Genomic DNA, 17,777 nt, shown 5'->3' with positions numbered 1-17,777 from the left:
CTGTTCAAGGAATAGATTAAACATTTCATTTCTTTTGTTATTGCCAAAAAAAAGAAAATGAGAGGGAAGTGCAAAGAAACACCAATGCTGTAACAATACAATTATAAAGAATTAACATGAAAACTAAACAAAGAAACATGGCAATTGGGAAGGAGTTTCAATGAAGTCTTTGAGATATAAGTATGATGTAAAAAAGAATACCTTTAATATGTTATTTTGCATATTATGAAATGGCTTATTAAAGATATGATGGAAATAACTTCCCTCAAATTACACAGAGATAGACTGGAAATATTTTTATCAACCAAAAAGGACACTTTTGAGAATGAAAAGGGGCACTATTAAGAATTACACTGGGGCAACAGGCATACCAGGGTAAACCAGAGCCTACGATCATCCTACTTAAAAAGACGCCTATCTCTGGAGTCTCTATGAAGTACACTACACCAGGGATCTTATATTTCTGTAAACTATTTTTTATCATAATCCATGCACTGTAAGGATAAGCCCTTTAAGAATTCCCAACATGGTTCCAAAAATTTGACTGCAAGTTCTACATTGTAAATTATAGAGAAAAACAACTATTCCATGTTCATACAACATCCCACATGTTACGACAGGAGCAGAGGAGGACTATTTTACCACTTGGTTATACATGGCTATTGTTGGGATGACTAACAGGAAGCTTATATGCATTTGCACTGAATTGTCAAAGAAATATGCACTTGAAAGATTATTTATACAGGTAAAAAAAAAAATTCAAGTCAGTAGTTTCATGTCTCTATGATAAATTGCTAGCAAGGGGTCTAGAATTTCAGAGTTAAAAGGTGTCTTAAAGAAAGGCCAATACTCTTAATTTATAATTAAGCAAACTAAAGTATGAATCAGTTAAGTGATTCACCAAAATGAAACAAAAAATTGGTGAAGGAGCTCTCACAACTGTCACTAATCTTGACATGGGACATTCAGTGCTCTTTCCACTATAGAGGACTGCCCCCAATGATGTGTAGCTGCTGCAGAGTCTTAGTTTGGCTTCTGTCCTATTTCATCATAGTGAATTATTAAATATCCAAGGATATGAATATTCCACACTCTATAATTTTGCCAGTTCCCTCAGTGCCCCTCACTGCATATAAAGGGCCGTCTGCTTACTGCAACCCAAAATACAATTTCCTTCCGTTTTTAAGATCCCTGTAAATAAAAACGGTTCACTTTTAAAAGTTTCCAAGAGTCTGAACAATATTGGTCTACTTCTCAAATGAATAATTCTACAAAATCTAATGATGGAACACAGAGGATAACACAGCAGACTTAAAGGTTAAAGTTCAAATGCTGTAATTTCAAACTATTGATCAATGGTAATTTGGGGCACTTCTGAGTTACTTCTGGCGTGTGGCAAACAAGCAAGTTAGGTTAAGTATGAATGATTAATATCAAAGTAATTCAATTTACTAAATTTTCATAGATTTACCTAGCCTACATTTTCTCCTTTATTCCCCCATGGTTGGTCTATACTTCTCATCTACCCATTTGTTTGTTTGGAAAATGATATTGCCTGTAACTAATTAGGACAGAACTAGAAGAAGCAGCTTTAATTAGGACAAAGTCAGAAAAAGAGCAATGTTTAAATGAACCATTGGCTAAAAAATTAGGTCAAAGTCCATCTTTCTAAAGGTATGGGTAGCCATCAAATAATTCTATCTCGTATTAGTAAGACAGTATAGTAAAAACACTCTCTATCTGTTTATCACTTCTCAGGTCTCAAAAATAAGTATATTGTACTTTTACCTGCCACTTTGAAACATTATAAGCTAAAGTTAGCAAAGAATTAAAATATATTAATATTCTTCAATTCAAATGTCTTTAGTCCTTTGCATGAAAAGGGCTATATTTATACTATATATGTATTTATATAGTTGAATAAATTTTAAATGATAAAATATTGGAAAGGCAATTTGGTATATTTTAAAGATGATTTACTTACAGCTATAAAAATTTTCAGTTATATTGTTGTTGGATGTATTTTCCATGGTAGTTCAGCAGTGTTAGATATTGCATATTTTATTTCCAACTACAGTGAAATAAAAAATGCTCAGTACTCAAACCCACATAGAACTTAAGGGAATACAAATCTGTGTTAACAAGTGAAAGCATTTATTTCGAAGTTGAAAATAAAAGCAGAAAGCCTTTTTATTTCACCTAACCTGGTGGAATGCCCTGTTTACTAAGTCCAAAGTAATTTAGGTTTAATACAAGTATGAAGGAGTCACTGAGCTGCTGTTTTTATTTCAAATGCACAATGGAGGCCTCATTGAAGATTTTACTCTTCCAATTCTTCCTGCATTTGCTCCCTTTCTTGTTGTTTTTACTTGGGGACATCCCTGCAGGAGAGTTATTGGCAAGAGTAGGGAAGGAGACATGCACTTCCCAAATGAACCCCACAGGAAATAAAGTCTTTGACCTTCAGAACATATTTTATGGTCACAAGCCCACGATACTTCAAGATATGTCTTTTTTGCACTTGATGGATTTCTAAATGTGTTTAAACAAAGCACGTGTAACAAGTAATCAGACTTCACTAGGATTCTTCAGTTAATGAATCCTCTGAATGTTTAAACCCTTCTATTTTAAACGAAGAGAATAATCAGATATCTTGGTAAGAAATGTTTGCCTGTTTCATATATTGAATAGTGCTTCCCAGTACTAATTTACAGTCTTCCTTTGTTTCCCTAACCTTTTGACTACAAATACATATATGCACACATACATATATAGACTCAACACTCACACATATTCATGCATCATTTTATCCTCCTTAGGTTCCAGGAGAGGTAGAGTACAGATAAAGAAAAGTTTGGTTCACAGTAACTTTGACAATTCTATTTAAACCTCATCATCTCAGGTTCAACTCAAAGAAAGAACATTTACAATGATGTATTCAAGGGGCTACCATATATATGTTGATTCTTTCTTCAGTGTCTAACCCAATCAGTCCATTAGCATATATAGCACACATCCCACAAAAACAAATAAGGTACTATATAGAATAAATTTCAATATTTATCTTCTGACAGATATCATATTTAAATCCATATCTTTATTTAAAAATGTTGCTTTCCTCTGATCTTCAAAATGATCCGTTAAGGAGCACAGGTGCGAGTCCAGTCATTTCATAATCAGACAGGGCCATACATTCTTCCTCCACAGTACCTCTCATCTATATGTCAAAGTTCCCAGGAAACTTACATCTATATTAGATAAATTTGTATAATTGCATATTTATATTTAATTGTCAATGTGGACTATAACCTGAGAAAATAAAAATACATAATAAGGTGGCTTTAAATTTTATCACAAAATATTATGGCAAGAGAAGCAGATGGACCCGAAAAGGACCAATTAAAAAAAAAAAAGTACTATTAGGTTTTTGGTAAATTGCTATTTATTGTGCAGCTCTCTAAGTATTTCAAAAAGGGAATGATTTAAATAAGAAAAGTCAAGAGTCTTCTATATCAGAGGTCATTTATGAATTTAGGTCTTAGAACAACAAAGACAGATGTTGTTTGTTTATTTTGAATAGCTAGTTATAAAAATCACTACAGAGGAGAGGGGGAAGATGGCGGAAGAGTAAGAGGCAGAGATCACCTTCCTCCCCACAGATACATCAGAAATACATCTACATGTGGAACAACTCCTACAGAACACCTACTGAACCGTGGCAGAAGACCTCAGACCTCCCAAAAGGCAAGAAACTCCCCACGTATCTGGGTAGGGCAAAAGAAAAAACAAAAAAACAGAGACAAAAGGATAGGGACAGAACCTGCACCAGTGGGAGGAAGCCATGAAGGGGGAAAGGTTTCCTCACACTAGAAGCCCCTTCGCGGGTGGAGACTGTGGGTGGCGGGGGGGTGGGTAGCTTCGGATCCGCGGAGGAGAGCGCAGACACACGGGTGCGGAGCGCAAAGCAGAGAGATTCCTGCACAGAGGATCAGTGCCGACCAGCACTAACCAGCCTGAGAGGCTCGTCTGCTCACCCGCCGGAGCGGGCGGGGCTGGGAGCTGAGGCTCGGGCTTTGGTCGGAGTGTAGGGAGAGGACTGGGGTTGGCGGCGTGAACACAGCCTGAAGGGGTTAGTGTGCCACGGCTAGCCGGGAGGGACTCCTGGAAAAAGTCTGGACCTGCCGAAGAGGCAAGAGACTTTTTCTTCCCTCTTTGTTTCCTGGTGCTCGAGGAGAGGGGATTAAGAGCACTGCTTAAAGGAGCTCCAGAGATGGGCGCGAGCTGCGGCTAACAGCGCGGACACCAGAGACGGGCATGAGACCCTAAGGCTGGTGCTGCCGCCACCAAGAAGCCTGTGTGCGAGCACAGGTCACTATCCCCACCTCTCCTCCCGGGAGCTTCTGCAGCCCGCCACTGCCAGGGTCCCAGGATCCAGGGACAACTTCCCCGGGAGAACGCACGGCACGCCTCTGGCTGGTGCAATGTCACACTGGCCTCTGCCACCGCAGGCTCGCCCCGCACTCCGTGCCCCTCCCTCCCCCTGGCCTGAGTGACCCAGAGCCCCCGAATCAGCTGCTCCTTTAACCCTATCCTGTCTGAGCGAAGAACAGACGCCCTCCGGCGACCTACACGCAGAGGCGGGGCCAAATCCAAAACTGAACCCCGGGAGTTGTGCGAACAAAGAATAGAAAGGGAAATCTCCCCTAGCAGCCTCAGGAGCAGTGGATTAAATCTCCACAGTCACCTTGATGTACCCTGCATCGGTGGAATACATGAATAGACAACGAATCCTTCCAAATTGAGGAGGTGGACTTTGAGACCAAGATATATTATTTTTCCCCTTTTCCTCTTTTTGTGGGTGTGTATGTGTATGCTTCTGTGTGACATTTTGTCTGTATAGCTTTGCTTTCACCATTTGTCCTAGGGTGCTGTCCGTTTTTGTTTTTTTTTTAATTAAAAATTTTTTTTCTTAATAATTGCTTTTATTTTATTTTATATTACTTTATTTTATTTTATCCTCTTTCTTTCTTTCATTCTACCTTTTCTCCCTTTTATTCTGAGCCGTGTGGATGAAAGGCTCTTAGTGTTCCAGCCAGGAGTCAGTGCTGTGCCTCTGAGGTGGGAGAGCCAAATTCAGGACACTGGTCCACAAGAGACCTCCCAGCTCCACAGAATATCAAACAGCAAAAATCTCGCAAAGATCTACATCTCAACGCCAAGACCCAGCTTCACTCAACAACCAGCAAGATACAGTGCTAGACACTCTATGCCAAACAACTAGCAAGACAGAAACACAACCCCACCCATTAGCAGAGAGGCTGCCTAAAATCATAATAAGGCCACAGACACACCAAAACACACCAACAGACGTGGACCTGCCCACCAGAAAGACAAGATCCAGCCTCATCCATCAGAACACAGGCACTAGTCCCCTCCACCAGGAAGCCTACACAACCCACTGAACCAACTTTAGCCACTGGGACAGACACCAAAAACAACGGGAACTATGAACCTGCAGCCTGCAAAAAGGAGACCCCAAACACAGTAAGATAAGCAAAATGAAGACAGAAAAATACACAGCAGATGAAGGAGCAAGATAAAAACCCACCAGACCTAACAAATGAAGAGGAAATAGGCAGTCTACCTGAAAAACAATTCAGAATAATGACAGTAAAAATGATTCAAAATCTTGGAAATAGAATAGACAAAATGCAAGAAACATTTAACAAGGACCTAGAAGAACTAAAGAGGAAACAAGCAACGATGAACAACACAATAAATGAAATGAACAATACTCTAGATGGGATCAATAGCAGAACAACTGAGGCAGAAGAACGCTGGAAGATAAAATAGTGGAAATAACTACTACAGAGCAGAATAAAGAAAAAAGAATGAAAAGAACTGAGGACAGTCTCAGAGACCTCTGGGACAACATTAAATGCACCAATATTCGAATTATAGGGGTCCCAGAAGAAGAAGAGAAAAAGAAAGGGACTGAGAAAATAGTTGAAGAGATTATAGTTGAAAACTTCCCTAATATGGGAAAGGAAATAGTTACTCAAGTCCAGGAAGCACAGAGAGTCCCATACAGGATAAATACAAGGAGAAACACGCCAAGACACATATTAATCAAACTGTCAAAAATTAAATACACAGAAAACATATGAAAAGCAGCAAGGGAAAAACAACAAATAACACACAAAGGAGTCCCCATAAGGGAATAAAGCTGATCTTTAAGCAGAAACTTTGCAAGCCAGAAGGGAGTGGCAGGACATATTTAAAGTGATGAAGGAGAAAAACCTACAACCAAGATTACTCTACCCAGCAAGGATCTCATTCAGATTTGATGGAGAAATTAAAACCTTTACAGACAAGCAAAAGCTGAGAGAGTTCAGCACCACCAAACCAGCTTTACAACAAATGCTAAAGGATCTTCTCTAGGCAAGAAACACAAGAGAAGGAAAAGGCCTACAATAACAAACCCAAAACAAGTAAGAAAATGGGAATAGGAACATACATATCGATATTTACCTTTAATGTAAATGGATTAAATGCTCCCTCCAAAAGACACAGACTGGCTGAATGGATACAAAAACAAGACCCATATATATGCTGTCTACAAGAGACCCACTTCAGACCTAGGAACACATACAGACTGAAAATGAGGGGATTGAAAAACATATTCCATGCAAATGGAAATCAAAAGAAAGCTGGAGTAGCAATTCTAATATCAGACAAAATAGACTTTAAAATAAAGAGTATTACAGGAGACAAAGAAGGACACTACATAATGATTAAGGGATCGATCCAAGAAGAAGATATAACAATTGTAAATATTTATGCACCCAACATAGAAGCACATCAATACATAAGGCAAATACTAACAGCCATAAAAGGGGAAATCAACAGTAACACATTCATAGTAGGGGACTTTAACACCCCACTTTCACCAATGGACAGATGCTCCAAAATGAAAATAAATAAGGAAACACAAGCTTTAAATGATACATTAAATAAGATGGACTTAATTGATATTTGTAGGACATTCCATCCAAAAACAACAGAATACACATTTTGTCAAGTGCTCATGGAACATTCTCCAGGATAGATCATATCTTGGGTCACAAATCAAGCCTTGGTAAATTTAAGAAAATTGAAATTGTATCAAGTATCTTTTCTGACCACAACGCTATGAGACTAGATATCAATTACAGGAAAAAATCTGTAAAAAATACAAACACATGGAGGCTAAATAATACACTACTTAATAACAAAGTGATCACTGAAGAAATCAAAGAGGAAATCAAAAAATACCTAGAGACAAATGACAATGGAGACATGACGACCCAAAACCTATGGGATACAGCAAAAGCAGTTCTAAGAAGGACGTTTATAGTAATACAATCCTACCTTAATAAACAGGAAACATCTTGGGCTTACCTGGTGGTGCAGTGGCTGAGAGTCTGCCAGCTGATGCAGGAGACATGGGTTTGTACCCCGGTCCAGGAAGATCCCACATACTCCAGAGCGGCTGGGCCCATGATCTATGGCCGCTGAGCCTATGCGTCCAGAGCCTGTGCTCCTCAATGGAAGAGGCCACAACAGTGAGAGGCACGCCTACTGCAAAAAAAAAAAAAAAAAAAAAAAAAAAAAGAAGAGTAACAGGAAACATCTCAAAGAAACAACCTAACCTTTTAGAGAAAGAACAAAAATACCCCAAAGGTAGCAGAAGGAAAGAAATCATAAAGATTAGATCAGAAATAAATGAAAAAGAAATGAAGGAAACAATTGCAAAGATCAGTAAAACTAAAAGCTGGTTCTTTGAGAAGATAAAAAAAATTGATAAACCATTAGCCAAACTCATCAAGAAAAAAAGGGAGAACACTCAAATCAATAGAATTAGAAAAGAAAAAGAAGTAACAACTGACACTGCCGAAATACAAAGATCATAAGAGATTATTACTACAAGCAACTCTATGCCAATAAAATGGACAACCTGGAAGAAATGGACAAATTCTTAGAAATGCAAACCTGCCAAGACTGAACCAGGAGAAACAGAAAATATGAACAGGCCAATCACAAGCACTGAAATTGAGACTGTGATTAAAAATCTTCCAACAAACAAAAGCCCAGGACGAGATAGCTTCACAGGCGAACTTCTATCAAACATTTAGAGAAGAGCTAACACCGATCCTTCTCAAACTCTTCCAAAATATAGCAGAGGGAGGAACACTCCCAAACTCATTCCATCATCAAAAAATCTAGAAACAGATGCTGGAGAGGGTGTGTAGAAAAGGGAACAATCTTGCACTGCTGGTGGGAATGTTAATTGATACAGCCACTATGGAGAACAGTATGGAGGTTCCTTAAAAAACTAAAAATAGAACTACCATACAACCCAGCAATCCCACTACTGGGCATATACTCTGAGAAAACCAGAATTCAAAGAGTCATGTACCAAAATGTTCATTGCAGCTCTATTTACAATAGCCAGGACATGGAAGCAAACTAAGTGTCCATCGTCGGATGAATGGATAAAGAAGATGTGGCACATATATATAATGGAATATTAGCCATAAAAAGAAACTAAACTGAGTTATTTGTAGTGAGGTGGATGAACCTAGAATGTGTCATACAGAGTGAAGTAAGTCAGAAAGAGAAAAACAAATACCATATGCTAACACATATATATGGGTTCTAAGAAAAAAAAAAAAGGTCATGAAGAACCTAGGGGTATGACGGGAATAAAGACACAGACCTACTAGAAATGGGCTTGAAGATATGGAGAGGGGGAAGGGTAAGCTGTGACAAAGTGAGAGAGTGGCATGGACATATATACACTACCAAACGTAAAACAGATAGCTAGTGGGAAGCAGCCGCATAGCACAGGGAGATCAGCTCGGTGCTTTGTGACCACCAAGAGGGGTGGGATAGGGAGGGTTGGAGGGAGGGAGATGCAAGAGGGACGAGATATGGGAACATATGTATAACTGATTCACTTTGTTATAAAGCAGAAACTAACACACCATTGTAAAGCAATTATACTCCAATAAAGATGTTAAAAAAAAATCACTACAAAACCGTCAGGGTAATTGACAAGAAATATTCAAACAATTTGTATACCTATATCTGTCTAACTTATCTATTTTTATCTATCTATTTATCTTGAAAGAAAGAGAGATGGAGAGCGAGCAGCTGGAGAGACAGGTCTGTACTGTGATCCTCCTATAGGTGCTTGATACATTCTTCATACATCTTCTCTGTTTGCCACAGAAACTTCAGTTGGGTATCCTTGAGTCTATTTTGGCATCTATTTTCATAAGGTGCAGTGTCTGGTCATTTTAATTCTATTCTGAGCAAGTTAGATTCTTTATTTTTATTTTGTTGCATCCATCTAAATCTTATTGAGTTTTATTCTGGCAAACAAGCAAATCAGCTTGATCCTGTCAAACGTTAGTTTCAGGTATCAGGCAGGATCCAGACTATTCCTCACTTAAGAGTTAGAGATGTCCTACTTCTAAAACATCTTTCTAGCGTTATAATAAAATACCCAGATGTTCAGTTAGGTATCTTCACTGTTCCCCATTAGCTGTTCTCTTCCTGGCCTCACAGCGTCTGTCTCAGTGCCCACACAGCTTAGTCTTCAGGGAAAACCTCAAGGAGGACCCTGTGCAGAGCTCCAGATCTGCTTATCTGTGCAAAGTCTTCATCACTGATTTCCTGTCCTACAAATTCCAGCTGATTCAACCATGTGTCTTCTAGTTAGGTCTCTGTTCTGTCTAGGCTCTTATTCTTTGTGTCACAATTTGGGTAGTGACCCCACAGAAAGCAAATGTGGATGTGACCTCTTATGTTCCTTTTTCTCAAGCATCACCACCCTGTGCTGGCCGACGCCTGATAAATAGGTGCTTCATGTGTGCTTACTGTCTTTGCTTCTTAGTGGTTCAAGTCAGAAGGATCCATCTAATACCTGCTACGATGTCAAGGCTCCATCCGAAGTTCCTGTCTACTTTTCATGCCTCTGCTTTCTTTTATCTCCCTCAAATTTGCCTCTTTAGCAATAACCTGAAAAATATGCATGCTTTCCTATTTTTGGTTAAAATTTGAGATTTTATCACCATGATTTCCCAGACGACTTGAAAAGTGTATTACTCCTGATTACTTTCAGTTCAGATAAAATTTTTAACATTTAACTTCTTTTTCCCTTCACCAATGGTTTTGTTTTAGAAACAAAACTGTTATTAACAATATAGTTTTGTGTTAATGGAATTGCTTTCAGGGATTATTTTTAGCATTTGTATTGTCTCAAATTTTTTTCTTAGTTTTATACCAATATCCAATATCATGCCTTTATACCATATTTTCTCATTGCTGAATTCTCTACCAAATGAAATTAAAGCATGGGAAAGCCTGGCCTTACACAGGCATTTCATAAATAATATCTGTTCCTACTGCTGTCATCATCATTGTCATCATCATTAAATTACAGCAACATCAAAATTTCTCAAGCCGCAAACTGCTTTTGAATTCATTTACCAATTACAGAGATGACAGATCCAACGACATCTCTTTTCGAAAAAACTGAGTTCTCTCTCTCTCTCTCATGAAAAACATTTTGACAACTAGTTGACTGTACAAAAAATAATAGAGAAATGAACAAGTTCTATAGTATATTTTTAATAATGTGATTCTAAGTGCTAAAAGTTTATGAGGTTATTTGATTTATGGACTACTTCAAAAATTTTAGAAAATATCTTATGTCAATATAAAGTCACTGTCTAATTCAGTTGCAGATATAATTCACAGCATCTGTAAATCACTACGATTAATTAAAAAAAAAAACCCATAGGACTTCTTTTCAAGAGAAATACTGCCTCAAATAGGCAATCATATATATTTATAGTGATTTTGACTATAACACCATGGACTTTGAACCTCAGTTATCACTAAGTGTTTTTCCTGACCCAATTCTATCAAAAAGTGTTGCAGTTATGAGTGTGGAAATGACTTAGAGCTGAATTTCAATCTGGTTTTATGTCAAATACCTCCTTTAATTAACGGGAACAATGAGGAGGTTCGGGAATCCTAGAATTGGAATGTCGTGCCCTAACTTTCCCCAATACTCATTCCACGTATAAACTGGAGGAAAGAATAAGTGATATGTTTTGGATTTGTTTTCAGTGCTATGAGGAAAACTAAGACCAAGAAACGTATGTTGATAACCATCTGTCTTTTCATTGCTATTCTGTAAAGATTTTATTCTCCGTCAAAGATTCACTAAGCTCTCCTGACATATATGTAAACTTCCTGAGGATGCATTTGTGTCTCTAATGACAAAACTGAACCCCTTATAAAAAATAAGTATGGAAAGTCCATCAAAAAAAAGGTTTGTAAGAAAATTGAAACTGTTTAGAAGTCCAAGTCAGGGGTTGAATATATGTGCAGATTTAACGTTATGAATGCATTTGCATTTTTAAGGGAGTTTAAATCAATTCCCTTTACATATACCTGTCATACTTTGGGTTTAAGGTTTTTTAAAATATGGTGTGATAAGTAGAGGCCATGTAGCCCTTATAATACAGGTTGTGTTCCCATCTTAGTGATGATATAATGACTCATGTTCATAATAAATCATGATAATAGCTTTCTCTGATGGAATTCAGGTTCACACTTTCCTTTAGCATTTGATTCTATAATCAGGCTAAATCCATGTGCAGAGAAGCCACTTATGAGTCTGGGGTTGTAGTTCTTTGTACAACCTGACTATAGAACATAAATAAATATGGACACTAAGGAAAAGTAGGGTTTTGAATGTGAAAAGTTATTCCCAAAATTTTTCACTAACTGCAAAACTAAAGTTTACATATACAATTCCCATGCCTCCATCTCCTCAGATGTAAAACTAGAGAACTGACAGTGACTGTCTTCAAATTTTCCTCCAGCTCAAAAATTCTAAAATTTTATTAAAAATTAATTATACAAAATTGAAATCCTTCTTACTGAGGCTCAAGTTTTTTCTAATAAGAGTTTTATTTCCTAGTTTATATATTACTAACAGAGATTTGAAATATCCCTTTCCAAAGGATCTTAAATATCATGACGAATGCTTGGCATTTTGGAAGTTTTCAAATGCAACTGCCATATTTCGGCTATGTTACGTGTAAAAATCTCACCTAACATATATAAGATACGATTTCCTTACATATGGAAGAAGCACATACTTTACTTGCCCATGTGAAGGGAGTGGAAAAACTTGCTGACTATTAAAATTTAAGATATCATCTATTACCATGATAATATTGATATTAACAGTAAAATTATATTTCATTAGTTTAATAATAAAATTAGTTGGCTCTTGACTTTAGGAATTTTCTAACCTGAGACAAAATTAGGTTTTACACAAAATTTTCAAAAATTGTTGTCAAAGAGGACATACCCTGTCCAGGCATAAAATTTTAAATTATAAGTTATCATTTACTTATTTATTAATAGATGATCTTTACCTTAAACCATGATGGCGCAAATGGTTTATTCATTCCTACAAATCCTAAAAATCTAGACTTGCAAAAATCTGTGAATAAAAAATAGATGTGCTGAGGAAGGGAAATATGGTAAGAAAGGTAGAACACTAGGCTATAGGGTATTGATCATTCTTAGAAAATCCATTAACTTTTCTTTCTACTTTACCAGACAAATTAAAGGAAAAAAGGGGATGGGTTGTCACACAAGAGCTTCTATAGAAGATGGAGAGTATCTTCTGTGTTGTGAGTGGCCGTAACTATGTGGTTCATTGTGGTTCTTGGGTAGCTAGCCAGAAAAGTTGTGCTATATGAGTCCACCTACTGAGAAAAGAAGAAAATAATACAAAAAAAAAAAAGCAAAAACAAAACACTCTTTGTTGTCTCTACTCTCCCAGAAGCAAACTGCCACATCTATTCATAGAACAGTGCCTTCCCTGGGCATAAACCACACAGTAGATTCGACAGTAGACTAGACCACATTGTGAGTTACACTGATTTGAATCTCACAATTTAATACTTTGAGAGAAAAGTGCCTAACATCTAGAAGAAGTGTGAAGCAAGGAGACATATTTGGAGTCTCCAGGTAGACAGTGTTTAAGAGAAAAACAAACTTTACTATCTCTCTTTTTCTTCTCTGAGAAGGGAAAAGTCCCTGAGGAGTACAATGGGAGTAATTCTGTCTGTGATAGTTTACAATCATCCAGAAGCCTAAGGTTTTACAATAAAAGATGACTCCCTCGTCTTCATTGATGAATGGCTATAATTTTCCATTGGACATCTTGAATCGGCTACCGTGCCAGAACAGGGAAAAAAGCACTCTAACTATGAATTGAAGGTATAATTCTAAACTGTAATGCTTTATTGTGCAAAAATAACACATTTTCTAGGAACCTTTAATATATAAGAGTTGTAGAGAAAAATAAAAGGGTAGGTATTTACATAGCACAGGCATATAGATAAATTTATATATTTCATTATAAGTGACAAAATGATAATGAGCTAAGAAAATAAATATTCTGAAACACATGGTAAGAAATTTAGTAAAAAATGAAATTCAAACAAAGCTATCATGTGAAACACAATCAGTCAAAGTGTCTTGAGTACCTAGTATATTCTCAATCTTGGAAAAATATCTGGTGGCAGGGGGCATTCACCCAAATACCCCTACACAGACAAACATCTCACATTCTATTTTAAAGAATGTACAACATACAGCAGATAAACTGATAAATGCTTAAGTATGAAACACTTATTTTACTATAAGATAAATGATATTTCATACCTGGCACTTAAAGTTTGCCTTTTTGATTATTTTCGCCTCTTCTCTATGTCATGCTGCCCCTGGAAGTAGTTACTCCTTTCTACTTTAAGGTATCTCAAGTTGATTTATCCATTACCTTTTCTACTGAGGGGGTCAAACCATTATATAGTATGAACATTAGAAACTGCACTGCATTTAAGAAACTTGTATTATTTTTTTTTAAATTCAAAAGTTAGAAATTTGCTCTAATTACTGTAATTATCTTGCAATTTGGATATTACTACTGCACTGTCGTGCATCAATATTGGCAGCTACTGAACATTCATTGTAGTGTCAGTTGCATATTCAGTGAGCAAGAAGAAGCAACATTAACTCAGTTTAAAAATACATATTTCCAAGACAGTGCTAATACTGGACAAATGATAATGAACTGAAATGAATAAGCAATAAGAATGCCTGAAACAGATTTCTGTGGATAAATTACTTACTAGTGCTGTTGTACAGAAGGTATCAAGGCTTCTATATCTCTGCCCAATGAAACCTTTCAAATTGGATTCCAATTAAAAGTGATTTCTTCCCCCAAAAGAATATTACTATGATAGTGGGTAAAACACATGGCTCTCTAATGAAATACACAGACATTTAAGTCCATATAGACAGAGTTTATATGGGATACACAGAGTTTCAGCCAGTGGCAGCTCCTACATTTATATAGAGAAACAAGCTGGTCACAGATGACCAGGGATATTCATTGGAATCACAGAGGTCTCCTCTGCTTAGTTAGTGTGCTTATGTGGAGAAGCAAAGATACCCTTTGATGTCCACTTACCACAGCACCACACAAAGGAAACAAACAATTCCTAAAGTAATTAATAAAGAAGCAATCAAAATTTTAAGGTTCTGGAGGAAGCAGCACTTCACAATGTAACAATAGTGTGTGCTTGAATTCAACTTTGAACAAATGCATTGAGAGAAAAGAATGTGAACTTTGATAAGGAGACAAAAGTATAAAATCTTCCCTGGTGTTCCTCTGTTCACCTGTATTTATTGGCAAACAGAGGAACGCCAATAAATATAGACAGAAATCATGTTAATCATTTTTAGTTCACATCTCCATTATTGTGTGAAGAAACCATATCTTGGCCTCGAGGGTTAAGTGATTTACTTCACCAATCACTAAGTAAGAGGAAATTAAGACTTTATAACAAAATTCCAAGTTTTAGTATTAAAAACAGATGCATGGATCTTTATACTTAAAGTAAATTTAAAGAAAATATAGTTTCCAATCAATAAAATTCATCTATTACCAGAAAAATACTTTTTCATAAAACTCCCACTTAAAAATATCTTGTCTAACAAGCAGCTGGAATGACCTAACCTGAGAAAACCATCTATTTCATCCCGGTTCCTATCACAGGATGCATCCTGTGTGGAATATGAAACAGAAACAGCCAATCGTACAGTAGCCCAGCTTAATCAAAAGGTCTTTATTTTGAAGATCTTTCACACCACAAGTCTATAACTGATGCTGTTTCACAACTGTGCTTTGAATTTGCTGTTCCTCCTCTTGGAATATTCTCTACTCTTGTCCATGTCTACAGTTCCATTCATCCTCAAAAATTCTCATTAAACTCTGATTCTTGTTTTTTTCTTGCACTCTGCTCTCCCATATACAGTTGGCTTGCACTTACACTGTATATTTCTGTTCTTTAAGAGCCCTATATATTATTTCAGATTTCAAGTATCAGTATATTTATATGTTGAATGTGTAACATATGCTATGTATCATTACATTATGTTTGTATATTGTATGTTATGTATTGTATATATTACATATTTTAAATATAAAACATCACAAGCATATATTATATGTATATTTAAATATTAATTTATAATATAATTTTATGCAAATCTAAACTAACCTGCCCCCCATATTTGAATGGTAGTTCTTTTCCTAATAGCAAGGTTACATCATTTTTGACTTTCCCTTTCCAGAATCAAATAAATACTTGTTAAATCTACATTGATTAAATAGAACTCCACCCTAATATTTAGATAAAGTCATAAACAAAACACTAAGTGAACACCAGGCAGAAAGTAAACACCAGAAACAGAAAACCTCAAGGTGGAAAACAGTAAATTGAGTAAATTTTTTCTTATTCAGATAAAAAATCTGAGGCCAAAATAGAATTGGAAGTACTAAATGTAGAAAAAAAATGAATCCATCTGGTATCTTCTACATTAAAACTAGTCATCAGTGCTGGTCAGGTATTTGTTGGGGACAAATTTAACATAAATAAGAGCAGAAGCAACAACACGGAAACTGCCAAAATTACAATAATCATTCACTTACTCTGTATTGAAGCCCCTGAGAGCTTTGTGTTAAACCCAAACAATAAAATGATTCTTGATGCCAAAATATGTGTTCAAAGCAAGAAGAAAGAAATTTTAAAGGCGTCCTTCAATAAAGAATGAAAAGCAAGGTCTATAGCTCTCAATGAGGGAAGGTGGAAACTGAAGAAACCCATGATAGTGCTGTGACTGTGACTCTAGGTGATAAATGTTGGCATGGGGGACAATTGTGAATAAGCGGTAGACAGGCCAGGGGGAGAAACAAATCATTCTTAACAGGAATAAAAATTTTGAATGAAGCTAGGTAGGTATACCAATGATCCCACGATCAGGAGTAGGGTTTGGAAGAATTACTCAGATGATTTTCGTTAATGCCCACGAATCGGGCTGGCCTGCCACCGCTAAATTGTTCATGTGGTCCTATACGGTTTCTACCAGTGCTGGCAGGATTGGATGTGATTGTAGTTTGTGCTGAGAAGTCTTCCTATCTTCTTTTTCTCTGAATATAGACATGTTGTCCCCTATAAACCTCAAACCAGAGGTCAGAGCTTCCTAAGCTGAATTCCTCAAGCTTAAGAGCAAAGACAGCTTATCCACTTTTACTGCTTACCAGCCCACAACTACCTATGAGATCTCGACAGACAGACCTGAGGATTGAGTGATTCCCTCACTGGATTTAAGCAGGCAAAAAAAGGAACAAGCAATTTATGAAGAGGGATCAAGAAACACAGGTTAGAGTGTGAGTATTGCTATGGTCAAGCTACAGCCTGATGTATATATAGGTTTAACTTTCTGCTTCACCATTTACTAACTTACAAGCTCTGGAAAATTACTTAATGTCTCAGTATCTCAATGTTTTCATCTATAAAGTATGAATTGCTGTATCCAGCTGATAGAGTACTTTCTGAGAATTAAATGAATTGATTTTTATATAAAGCCCTTAGAAAACTTTGTGCATACAAAGTATTATATATGTTAGCTATTGTGATATCCCAGCAAGATACTTAAATTAGAGACAGTCTTGATTTATTCAGAGTTCTGAGAATGTTTCAGTGAGGCTACTGGAAAGTCTCCAAGCAAAGTTACCTAGTAAAGGGGTCTGTAATCCCTTAGGACTGGGTCAAGGTGAGAGTCACTCTAAGGCTGGCTCTTAGGAATTCCATTACCTGATGCTGACATTCCAAAAATGCCAGCCTTAGATTGACTCAACTGCAGGACCTCTGAATTTCAAATTCTGAGAAAAATGATCTAATTACTAGACTTGGATATGATGTACAACTGTAGAGCTGATATACATCCCTGGATCAGTCAGCTATGCCTGGGATAGAGCCCCTGGCAGAAGTAATGAGAAGATTATGCTGTGTTATCTACCATAGATATGATTGTCACACATCCATGCATAGCAGGTACTAAAGAAAAGAAGAGAGAATCTCATTTCTTATTATTGCTGTTTACATTTTTTAGTGGGTCTTAGAGAAAAATAAGCTAACATAAAATAAAGAATTATTTCTAAATTCATCTTGGAGAAATGAATTACTGAGGCTCTGTGCTCTTAGAAATGGATATTTTTAGGGAGAAGGGTAGAAGCAGAAGCATAATAAGCGGACAGAGCACTGACTGAGTTCATGGATAATATCTTGCAA

The sequence above is a fragment of the Phocoena sinus genome, chromosome 10, assembly GCF_008692025.1.
Source record: "Phocoena sinus isolate mPhoSin1 chromosome 10, mPhoSin1.pri, whole genome shotgun sequence".
NCBI classification, from domain to species: domain Eukaryota; kingdom Metazoa; phylum Chordata; class Mammalia; order Artiodactyla; family Phocoenidae; genus Phocoena; species Phocoena sinus.
The sequence above is the reverse complement of the archived record's forward strand: the minus strand, read 5'-3'. Positions refer to the sequence as shown.